Source organism: Sorex fumeus, unplaced genomic scaffold (genome assembly GCF_029834395.1).
Source record: "Sorex fumeus unplaced genomic scaffold, SorFum_2.1 ptg000364l, whole genome shotgun sequence".
Classification (NCBI taxonomy): domain Eukaryota; kingdom Metazoa; phylum Chordata; class Mammalia; order Eulipotyphla; family Soricidae; genus Sorex; species Sorex fumeus.
The window spans coordinates 32,182-44,955 of record NW_026606420.1 but is presented as its reverse complement, the minus strand read 5'-3'; the positions used below and the strand labels follow the sequence as shown (position 1 = coordinate 44,955).

Here is a 12,774-nt window from a genome sequence, read left to right as displayed (position 1 = left end):
AACCAAATAGCGTGTTATCAGAATTCCTTCTCTGTCTGCAACTTACTATTTATCCTACCAATAATGATTTCTAATCACCACCAATCATGGCCAGAATGCTTGGTTTTCCACATCTGAGCAGCATTTTCCTCCTAAGTCAATGGATTTGGTAAGCTGTTTTTGCTTTGTTTTCTTTTGTTTGGCGACCACACCAGGAAGTGTTCAGGGGTACTCCTCGCTCTGTGCTCAGGGATCACTCCTTGCGGTGCTTGGGGAACGCTATGGGATGCTGAGGGTGAACCTAGGTTGGCTGCTGCAGGGCAGCTGCTGTGACTTTGGGGCGTGGCACTGCCACGTGTAATTCTTGAGCGCAGAGCCAGGAGTAACCCTTGAGCATAACCAGGTGTGACTCCCAAAACCCAAACAAAACCAAACCAATTTTTGACTTCAAGCAAGAAAAATGGAGGCTGGGAGTTCGTTCCGGGTCACGAGATGGCGCTGTGGGGCGTTTTCATCCCTCCCAGGCCCTTTTCTCTAAGAATTTTCCACCCTTGGGCTTGCTTCAGTGTTAGGCCTGGGGTAATTAGGATCAAGCAGGCAGCTTCGGGCGGTGCAGCAGTAGGTTAGCGGTTAGGACACTTTCCTTGCATTCACAGAACCGTTGTCTGTCACTTGGCTTCCCATATGGCCCTCGAGTCGTGCCCGGCGGCATTCCTGAGAGTGCCCTGAGCATCTTTTGGTGTGTCCCCAACCATAAACAATCAAACAGGAAAATTAAAACAAAGCAGTCCTTGATGGCGAATTCCCTCCCTTGAGGGATTCTGAGTTGTATCTTCGTCCATCGCCCACGTCCTTGTAGAAGAGGGTTGGGGAACCCTCAGATTGTGGGGTGATGGAGTGTGTGTTGCTCATAGCAGGAAACATCCAGAGGGCTCGTTCACAGACATCACAAAGTGGGTTCAGAACTGTTCTTGCTCAGAGCGAAGAAAAAAAAAAAATATATATATATAAAACTTTGCCTTGCTCGTTCCAGACAAGGATCAACCCCCTGCACCCCTCTTTGTCTAGAGAACAAGCTGGGGAACCCACCTGAACCTCCCCAGGAGATTCAGCTATGTACCCCACAAAAGTCTGAAGGTGGGAATCGAACCCTGTTCACCCGCATGAAACACAAGTATCCGCATGGCTATCCAACTGCTGCCTGTCAAAGCTGCGTTTGACCCTTAATTACCCCATACTTAACACTGAAGCAAACCCAAGGGTGGAAAATTCTTAGAGACACGGTCCTGAGGAGGGACGGAAACGCCCTCGCCTAGCGCCATCACGTGGCGGCTAGGCGGAACTACCGGGGCGGCTATTCCCAAGTTTAAGATTTCCAGCTCCTGCGTTGGAGCTCTAGTACCCGGGTAAGGCGTTTGCCCGGTACCTGGGTCCACCGGCTTCGATTCCCAGCATCCCATATGGTCCCCGGAGCACTGCCAGGACTTAACTCCTGAGTGCAAAGCCGTGAGGAACCCCTGTGCATTGCGGGTGTGACCCAAAAAGGGAAAAACAGAAAAAATTTTCTTTGCTTCAGTGTTAATACGGGGTCATGAAGGATCAAAGGTCAAGGATCTAACAGTGAGCCACGAAGGCGCTGGTCTTGTATGGGGCGATCAACCCATAGGTTCCCCCAGCACAGTCAGGAGTGATTCCTGAGTGCAGGGGCAGGAATAACCCTCGAATACCGCCCGTGTGGTCCGCAAAACACAAGCAAACAGAATGCGACTTTCGCGGCGCATTCCTTCACGCCGAACTTGGGGGTGCCGAGCTGAGTCTTGCTTCCAGCTCCTTCCTCTACGGAAAACCGCGAGGTGTGGGGATGACCGCGACAGGAACTGTTTGCGAACGGGCTTAGAGGGAGAGATTCTACTTCGGGCAAAGCACTGGCCAGGCTGCTGGGTTCATCCTGACACAGGGATCGCCCCATGCGAGTCAAACGCCCTCAATGTTCGGCTACCGCTGCACGGCCTGAGGCCGCCTTCTTGTTTCTTTGTGACCCGCAGGTTAATATGGAAGCAAACCCAAGGGCTGGAAATCTTCAGGCAGGAAAGCCTGGCCACGGCTCTTCCGCCGATGCACCACGAGAGGGCGCTGTGGGGCGTTTCCTCCCCTCCCCAGGGACATTCCTCTAAGAAATGTCCAACCCTAGTCCCGACTTTCCTCCAGAACTAGACCTCCCAGGATCCTCAGAATTTCTGATTAATAAAACAAAAAAGAATTTCTGCACAGTGGAGTTGCACCCTTGTCCCTCTCCTTAGTCCCCCGCACTGACTGGCCAAGCTAGTCTCTGGCTTTATTTACTGTGGGCTGTGGGTGGCCCCAACAGCTTCTTGGTGGGCTCAGGGGTATGATATGGTGCTGAGACAGAACCCAGGGTGAGCACAGTAGACGATTGTGCCATACCATAGTATGATCTCTCCAAATCAACCATTTTTACAGGTCTCCAGTCTATCACCCCCACACCCCTACGCTCCACTTTTCCAAGGGTGCCATCTTTCCCTATCGCAGAGAATTTGGGGCTTCCTATATACATGAGAAGTCCCAAGTCTGTGAAGGATGGTGACAGAGGTTAGATTCAACTTCAGGATCTCCAAAAGTTTGGGGTGAGATTGCCTACCATCAGAGAAATGGGAGTAGGTTAAAAAGAATTTTGATTAAAACAGTGATAATGAGCCAAAGACCAGGCAACCTCCTTCCCTGGAAATTCTAAATACACCACTCACTCTTCCAAGAATTATTTTATTTGGGGGTTTGATGTGGGTTCGCGGGGTTCTGGGGACCCTTATAAGTGCTTGCTATTAAAGTTAGCCATGAACTTCTGCTTATTTTAATTAAGTTTATTTTTTATGTGTTTTGCTTTACTCATTGAGGTGAACAAAAAATGGTCTATACCCACTTTGCTCTGCCTTTGATCCAGCCCTTTGGAAAGGTTTCCAATTATAGTCAACCCCACACACCACCACCCCATGTTCTGAGGGTGTCCCAACCCTCCTCTACAAGGAATAAGGGTCAGGGATACAGCAAGATACAGCTCAGAGTCCCCCAAGTTGGGGTGAGGGAATCCACCATCACGAACTGAGGCTGTGTCCATGTTATTTGACTTGTTCATAGTTTGGAGGTCACAAACCCAGAAACGCTCAGGGCTTCTCCTGGTTCTGCACTCAGGAATCGCTCCATCATGACGGTGGGACTGTATGGGGAGCCAAAGAAAGAACCAGGGCCTTGTGTCTGCAAGGCAGAGCCCTAACCGCTCTGCTCCTGCTGCAGCCGCCCAAGCTGCCTGCTTGATGACCCCATATTGAAGCAAAGGGCTGGAAATCAAGCATGGAAGAAGTCGGGCCGCGGTAGTTCAGCCTAACTGCCACGAGATGGCGGTGTGCCGCGTTTTTGCCCCTCCACAGACCCCTTTCTCTTAAGAATTTTCCTCCCTTGGGTTTCCTTCAGTGTTAAGTATGGGGTCATTAAGCACACAGCTTCCACAGGTGCAGCGATAGGAGAGTGTCGCGGGTGCTTGTCTTTCCCGCGGGTGACCAAGGTCCGATTCCCGCCTTCAGACTTTTGTGGGGTACATATCTGAATCTCCTCGGGGTGCCCGGGTGGGTTGCCCCAGCTTGGTCTCTGGACAAGAAGGGTTGCAGGGGTTGGAACCTGGTCTGGAAGAAGCAAAGCAAGGCTCTTTTCTTTTTTTGTTCTCTTCGCTCTGAGCAATAAAATTCTGAACCCACCTTCGATGTCTGCGGCTGTGCCCTTTGAATGTTTCCTACAAGGGACAACCCACACTCCACCCACATTGTGAGGGTGCCCCAACCCTCTTCTATAAAGATGTGGGGGATGGAGGAAGATCCAGCTCAGAATGAGGGAGTTCGCCATCAAGCATCTGAGACTGCTTTGTTTTCATTTTCTTGTTTGTTTGTTTATGGTTGGGGCCACACATGGATATGTTCAGGGGGTTCTCCTGACTCTGCACTCAAGAATCACTTCGGAATGGCTGTAGAACTGTATGGGGAATGTACGAAAGGATCTGGGTCCCATGCATGCAAACAAAGAGCCCTTAACCGCTCTGCTCCCGCTGCAACGGCCAAACTGCTTACTTGTTTCCTAATGACCCTATACCTAACACTGAAATCTGTAACTGGCTGTGATCCACTGGGCTGGAGCTATAGCACAGCAGGTAGGGCGTTTGCCTTGCGCGTGGCTGACCCGGGTTTGATTCCTCTGTCCCTCTTGGAGAGCCCCGCAAGCTACTGAGAGTATCCCGCCTTCACGGCCGAGCCTGGCAAGCTACCCGTAGCATATTTGATATACCAAAAAACAGAAACAACAAGTCTCACAATGGAGACGTTACCGGTGCCTGTTGGAGAAAATCTGTGAAGGGAGGACAGTGCTACAATGCTACCTAGCTTTGAAGCAAAGAAAAGGGCACGACGTCTCTTTTTTTACAGAAACTAAAACAAGGTATCATTTATTGTAGGATATACTGAAATATCATTTAAAGGTAAAGGCCCTCCCGTTGTTCGTCGATTTGCTCGAGCGGGCCCAGTAACGTCTCCATTGGAGACTTTGTTGTTACTGTGTTTGGCATATCGAATACGTCACAGGGAGCTTGCCAGGCTCTGCCGTGTGGGTGAGATACTCTCGGTAGCTTGCCGGGCTCTCCAAGAGGGGCGGAGGAATCGAACGTGGGTTGGCCATGTTTGCTGCGTGCAAGGCAAACGCCCTACCACTGTGCTATAATGTGAAATATCATTATAAAATATAATTAAGGCTCACATACACTTTTCTATTGATTTCTGTATATAACACAATGATTCAGTATTTGTGTACATTTTAAAATAATTTAGAGAGTAAGTCTAGTTAATGTATGTCACTACATATAGTTAAATTCTTTTCTTGTGCTGAGAACATTTTTCTTTTTAATTTTTATTAGTGAAACACCATGAGGTACAGTTGTAGACTTACAAATTTTTGTGCTTGTGTTTTGATTATACCCTGATCAAGTACCCATCCCTCCACCAGTGCCCATTTTCCACCATTACGGATCCCTGCATCCCTCCCCACCATCCCCCCCACACACACACCTCTTTGGCAGGGCATTCCCTTTTGTTCTCTCTCTCCTTTCGGGTGCTGTGGTTTTTAAAAGAGGCATTGAGTGGAAATCATGTTTGGTCTATAGTCTACTTTCTGCATGCTTCTCCCATCCTGGGTGGATCCTCCCAACACCCTTTATTTGGTGCTCCCTTCTCTATCTGAGCTGAGGGTTAGGAAATCTGAAGCCTGGGACAAGTCGGGCTGCAGTAGTTCCACCTAATCCCCACGTGATGGCGATGTGGGCGTTTCCATCTCTCCCTGGGCCCATTTCTCTAAGAATTTTAAATAGCAGAGGGTGAGCATTTAATAACATTTAATAATGGTCTTTTCTCTGGTTTTTTTCCCCATTGTTTTTAAGTCCCTAGCACCTTTATATTTTTTCACCTTTAAAGCTTGTTATAGTGGGAATTTGTTTCAGAATGAAACTTCTAAAACATCAGTCATTAAAAATTTTAAATTTTACGAAAAGATTTACAAAACGGGTATAATTTGGGGGAATTTCCTTTGCTTTCTGAATTCTGTACAACACGAGTTACACACTCAATATTGCGTGAAAAACCAGAAATCCTTCTCCTCTGTCACTCCTGCTCTAATGGGCACCCTAGTTTTCAAGCACAGACAGAGCATTACAGGCACAAATCACCCTTACTCCCCCAGACAACAGTGGGAGAAATGTGTGGTGTAGGAATGATTCCCTTCCATTCTAACTGGGCTTCCAGCCTCTGAAGTATTGTCGCAAAGAAGGCAAACAAAGCAGTCCTGCACTAGACATTCCAGGGACCAGCCTGAAACCGATTTTGGAAAAAGGAGAAAGTGGTGCCCCTACTTCTGTCAGACCCAAAGCAGGCAGTCGGAGGCCTTTGTGGTGATTTCTGAGTTAGTTTTGAAGAAGGCTTTCTCCTGGAGTCTTCTTTTCACTTTCACTTAGGGAACACTTTAGTATGTCAGAAGAATTGTTTGTGCTTGAAACCAGGGTAATTTCCCATTTCTTTGTGGACTTTGTATGTATGAGTCACGTCTTGCAGTGGGGTTCGGAGATGCACTTGGAAGAATATGAGTTCTGAAAACTTGAGATTTTAAGCTGAGTCTTTTATCTATAGTCTCTTGCTTATGTTTTTTGTTTGTTACTTTTGTATTCCTGGAAATCAAACTCAGGCTCTCACACGTGCAAGGCAAATGCTCTGTTGCTGACCTACATCCTGACCGGTTTTAGACTTAAGTGTGACCTTCATATTATTACAAGAACGGGGGGATTTGATGGAGGGGAGATTGGGCCATACCTGCTGTGCTTCGGGCTTACTCTTGACTCTGAGCTCAGGGTGCACTCCTGGCAGTGCTTGGGGGATCATACGGGGTGCTGGGATTGGGACCTGAGTCAGCATGCAGGCCTGCTCTCCCATAGGTCCTGAAAACTCAAGAACATAAATCACAGTTTTCCCTCAAGTACCAAGATGGGAGGTTGTCAATTTCCCAACACTGTTTCTTTTTATATAGGGGTTGCTATCATTTGGATGCTTTCTACTCCATTTCTGAATGTCCTCCCTTCTGCTGACATAATCATATGCATCTCTGGAATTCAAGCGCTCCCTTTGGAAGGGACAGATTTAAATTTTTGTGACTTCTCTTTCATTACTTTTCATCTATTGGAAGTAACTTTTCTTGGATGATCTGATACTCACCCAGCACCAGATATTCTCATCCAGAATCCTGTAAGAACATTCTAATTTTTGCTTGAAATTTACACAAAGGGCATAGAAGGGAGAAGGGATGAAAGGGAAGTCTGAGCTGTGCGGGAAGAAAGCTGTGGGAAAAGAAAGAAGTCATAATTCCTGTTTCTTCTTTAAAACCAGAATTTCAGTCATCTGTTTTGGGGCACTCAGGTTTTTTCCAGATTCTGGCTATTGTAAAGAGTGCTGCAATGAACAAACAGGTGCAGATGTCACTTCGACTATACTTTTTTGCCTCTCTGAGATATAGTCCCAGGAGTGGTATTGCTGGGTCAAATGGGAGCTCAGTTTCTAATTTTTTGAGAATCGTCCATACTGTTTTCCAAAAGGGCTGAACCAGTCAGCTGAACCAGCAGTGAAGGAGGGTCCCTTTCTCGCCACATCCGCGCCAGCACTGATTGCTTTTGTTCTTTTGGATGTGGGCCAGTCTCTGTGGTGTGCAATGATATCTCATTGTGGTTTTGATCTGCATCTCTCTGATGATTAATGATGTAGAGCATTTTCTCATGTACCTTTTTTGCCATTCGATGTCTTCTTTGAGAAAGTGTCTGTTTATTTCATCTCCCCATTTTTTGATGGTGTTGGATGTTTTCTACTTGTGGACTTCAACTAGTACTTTATATATCCTTGATATCAACCCCTTGTTGGATGTGTATTGGGCAAATATCCTTTCCCTTTCTGTAGACTGTCTTTGTACTTTGGTCACTGTTTCTTTTGAAGTGCAGAAGCTTCTTAGTTTAAAATAGTCCCATTTGTCTATCTCTGTTTTCACTTGCTTGGCCAGTGATGTGACATCTTTGAAGATACCATTAGCTTCAATGTCATGGAGGGTTTTGCAACTTTGTCTTCAATGTACCTTATGGATTCAGGTCTGATGTTGAAGTCTTCAATCCATTTTGATCTTAATTTTGTACACGGTGTTAGGCAGGATCTAAGTCCATTTTTTTTGCATGTAGCCATCCAGTTTTGCCAGCACTATTTGTTAAAGAGGCTTTCCTTATTCCACTTCACATTTCTTGCTCCTTTATCAAAGATTAGATGATTAGATTAGTGATAGGAGAATCCTCCCAGGATGGGAGAAGCATGCTGAAAGTAGACTATAGATCGAACATGATTGTCACTCAATGCGTCTTTTGAAAACCACAGCACTGAAAAGGAGAGAGAGAACAAAAGGAAATGCCCTGCCACAGAGGCAGGGTGGGGGGGAGGGGCAATGGGGGGGGGAAGGGATACTGGGATCCATGGTGGTGGAAATTGGGCACTGGTGGAGGGATGGGTACTTGATCACTGTATAATTGAAACTCAATCACAAACATTTGTAAGTCTACAACTGTACCTCATGGTGTTTTACTAATAGAAATTTTTTAAAAATCAGAATTTCAGAAAGCAACAGTTAATTTTGAATATGCTAAAACAGCTGGCATGAGAGCAGATGTCAGAGCATTAAAAAGTGCCAGGGGCAGAGAGAGATTGAGAGAGAGAGAGAGAGAGAGAGAGAGAGAGAGAGAGAGAGAGAGAGCTCTCCAGGGTGGATGCTCAGCTCAGCATGCAGCAACCCCAGACTTGATCTCCAGAACCTCATGTCTCCTTAGTGCCACCAGAAAGAGTCGGAGTTACAGCCCCTCTTCTTCTAAGTTCTTTTTTTCACCTTCTCCTCTTTCCTGTAAAACCCTTAGCAGCATGAGCACTGCTGCTCAGTTAACAAAATTCAGTTTACTCAGCTTTGCTACAGACTTTGATAAATCGCATAACCCCCTTCAGGTTTTTCTTGGTTTGATTTTTGCTTTGAGTCCACCCCCGGTGGTGCTCAGGGATTACTCCTGTCTCTGCACTCAGGAATCACTCCTGGCGGGGGCTCAGGGAACCATATGGGATGCTGGGGATTGAAGCCGATTGGCTGTGTGCAAGACAAGTGCCTTAGCCACTGTGTTCTTTCTCTTAGGCCCAAATTCAACTTTAACTTACCTAGAGTAAATGTTCTAATAGTGGGTCTCATTGCCCTGACCCTGAAAGAGCCTCCCATAAGGCACCGTTGGGAAGGACGAGTAAGGAGAGGCTGATACACTCTCAGGGCTGGGACGAATGGAGACGTTACTGGGGCCCGCTCGAGCAAATCAATGAACAACAGGATGACAGTGACAGAGTAGATATCTTAGAGTATTCATGGAGAAGATGTATCTAGGATTAGAGATGTGGAGGGGGCAAGGCACTTGCCATACCTGCTTCTAATCTCACTTCGGTTTCTGGCACCACATGTGGTCCCATGAGTACCTCTAGAAGGAAGCCCTGAGCGAAGGAATAAGGAGTAGGCCCTGAGCAGCTTCGGGTATAGCCCAATTCTCCCCCATCACAAAATGTTTTTAAAGATGATGATCAAAACTCCTTGGCCAGCAGAGGGGAGAAAAAGTTATAAAAACATCCTTAGCCTAGTAAAACATTTCTCAGTCAGGGTCCGACCTCAGATGAAAATAACATAAATGGTAAGACCAAGGGGCCAACATATTGATGATGGGGGCTATACAAAATGGAAACGAGTCCATTGGAAAAACAACCCAGAATAACAATTTGATTAATTCAACAGTATTTATTACATGTTCAACGAGTGGCTCGAGAGAGGTGAAGAGGTTTGCTTCGCACACAGTTTTGTCCTTAGCACAGCATATCTTCATCACCAGGAGTGACCCCCGAGTACAGAACCAGGAGGGACCGCTACCCCCTCCTCTCCATGTTAACGGAGTGTTGGGTTGTGTAGGTTCTGAGGTTGCTGTGGTGAACAGGCAGGTGCGATTCCTGCTCTTCCAGAGCTTACCTTCTGTGAGAAAGCTTATCATTAGCATGGAATCAAAATGATGAAGGAGATGCTGATGAATTCACACAGGAAATCAAGAGGCGATGCCCAGGAGGGCCCTGTGTCAGCCTGGGATGTCAGGGAAGGCCTACAGCCTGGAGAGTGAGAATGCACCAGCCATGCTGGCAGCTGGTTCACGGGCTTTGAAGGAGATGGGATTTACTCAGTGCCAGAGGCCAGCGGCCAGTACTTTCTTGTGTCTTTTCACCTCTCTTGGCGTGTGTCTTAGAACCCCGATGACTGAGAACAGACTCAGGCCTGCGGCTCTCTATTCTCAATGACCCTTTGAAGCCAACTTGCCAGTCATTTCAGTCACCTCCGGGAATTCACACTAAACACCCTGACTCAAGATCCTTTATATTAGGTGGGCACCCCAGCCTGGATATAGCACCACAGCAAACCCATTGACTGGATCCACTTTGAAATTTATGGAGTCCTTATGCTGCTGAACAGTGGCATAGGAGTGCCCTGATCCTCCTTGCCCACGCTCACTTCACTCCAGACTGTCCCTTGTCCCTTCCCCAGCCCCCACCCACTTCCTCTGATGTAGTTCTTCCCACACTAGAAAGATGCTTGATTCAGCAAGTCCACATGACCTGTGGTGCACTGCATCCAAGTGTGTGCAGATGCCACAACAAAATGCGTGTAACCCCAGTGAATACCATAACCAACTGTGGGAGCACTGCAAATCCTGGTCATTACAACAGTGAAAAGGGAAGAGAAAGGGAAAATGAATGAACATTAACAGCATCAAGTAAGGCATAAGCACATCCATCCGCATAGTCCTAGACAGGGTCAGAACCAGCAATCTCATTGTTTTCCACCTTCACAGCTGTTCTTCTCACTGGCGTGGCTGCAGAGGAAGAATCTCACATGGAGTTGTCATCTGCCATCCCTTGGGACAGCAATAGCTTCCTCTGGAATGTGTCTTGTAGGACCTGCCCGCAGCTCTATTTCAGGTGGTCTAAGTACTTATGATTTTGTTTTTTTAGTCACATCTGGCAATGTTCAGGGCTTACTCCTGGCTACGCACTCAAGATTTACTCCTGGTACTGCTCATGAGACCATATGGGTTGCCCCAGGGATTGAACCTCATATTGTTCACGGACTAATCTAGCTCTGTGGTCTGGGATTACTCCCGGCAGTGCTGAGTGAACCATGCAGTGCAAGACTAAACCCAGACACAAAGCCTGCACTCCAGCTCTTCGTTCTATAGCCGTGTTTTGGGGGGCTTTCTTCATTTCTATTTTCGTCGGGGAAGCAGACTGGAAATGCTCAGAGGTTACTCCTGGCTCTGTAACTCAGGAACAACTCTGAGCAGTTCCTTGGGGACCAAATGCTCTATCCACTGCACTATCACTCTAGACCCAAGGAAGGTCTTATTCTCAGAAATATGCACACAGGGTTATCGTGGCTAGTTTTTTATTCCAGCAAAGATTTGGTCCTAAGTATATAATGCGCTGTGAACATTCATTCAATTGGTGGTGGGAACCATGACTTCAAACGTTGGCTTTTGATTTGAGGTCACACCTATTAGTTCTCAGGAGCTACTTCAGGTTTGGTGTGAAAGGTTGTTGCTGGCAGTGTTCATGGGACCACAGGGTACTGAGCATCTAACCAGGGACTTCCGTTTTCAAATCCTGTTTTCAAACTCTGGCTTTTGAGAACTATTCCTAGTTTCTTATTGGAGGAGTGGCGGTATCTTTCTCTCTGTCTCTCTCTGTCTTTCTCTCTCACTGTCTCTTTCTGTTGGGGCCGGACTAGATGGTGAAGATGAGTCCGTGTAGAAGAAACAAGCTCTGTACAGACTACATGCTCAGCTTAGAAAGAAAAAGAAGCTCTAGCTGACCAGTTTGACTTCAAGATGTATATTACCTTTGCATTCAAGGAGAAGAAGAAAAAAATCAGCAGGTTTTGAAGTGTCTGAGGTCAAACCAGTCATGACGAATAATTATAAGAAAATATCCTAAAAGGTGTGCGGGATTCCAGCTATTCCTTGGAAAGTTCCATAGAGCTTTTAAAGGAGGATGTGGTCCAGCTTCCTGCTCCTCGATACCAGTCTGTGAGAAGGGATGTCATTGACTGTACTCAGGAGATGTATTTCATTCTGTGGCCTTAGAATGTTATTGAAAAAAATTATCTGTCTACTGTTTTCTAGTTGGAAGGAATCTGATGAGCCTTTTCGTCTCATTCATGCCAAATTTGAGTTTCATCACTGTGACTATGAAAAACACTTTCTGCATGTACTGAGCCACAAGGACAAGACTGGAATTGTTGTCAACAATCCCAACCAGTCAGTGTTTCTCTTTATCGACCAACAGCATTTGCAGACTCCAAAAAATAAAGGTAATATCTTCAAGTTATGCAGCATCTGCCTCTACCTGCCAGAGGAACAGCTCACCCACTGGGAGGTTGGCACCGTAAAGAAACACCTGCATCCTTCCAAGCCAGAATAGAGTCTGGGCCAGCACAGTGGAGAAGATCAGAGTGCAGCAGGAGATCTTGTCTTGTTTTCTTACCACTTTATTCTTTCAGAGATTAAAGAAAATGGACTCATGCACAGAACACTCTGCATTTTGAAACTTGTTCATCCTGATTTCTTTTTAAATCATTTGTATCTCAGAACTGAAAAAAATTAGCTGTCTTCTTCACAGACTGTGTGAAAGAAGACTTTGCATATTTGCTGCACTGTATCAGCATCTTGTTAAAAATGTCAAATGAAAGGACTATTGTACACCGAAATGCTTCAATGTATTTGAAAGCACAAGGTGATACTCTTTTTGACGGTCTTTCCATTTGAGCTGGTTTTTGCCTCTTTGACATCTGTCATCAGCATTTAGAGGGTAAGAAGTACATGTAGGAGAATAAATAATTTTTACAAATGCAATAGCTTTGCTATAATTACCGTTGATCCAGAACACTGTCAGATTCAATCTAATGACCAGAAGTAGTTGTTCTAAAAAGAAAATTCAACCACGGAAAAGAAATCTTAAATGAAAAAAGCATCTCATTGCAGGTATTCTAGCCTCATTTTACTGGGCCAGGTTTGTTTAAAAAAAAAAAAAACCAGACGAGTCCATGTAGACTATC

At 46.1% G+C, this 12,774-nt stretch overlaps 1 pseudogene; it reads left to right on the top strand.

The window, feature by feature from the left end:
* The first annotated feature begins 11,471 nt into the window (after positions 1-11,471).
* LOC130019015 (uncharacterized protein C6orf62 homolog) lies at positions 11,472-12,140 on the top strand (annotated as a pseudogene).
* The last annotated feature ends 634 nt before the right edge of the window (positions 12,141-12,774 follow it).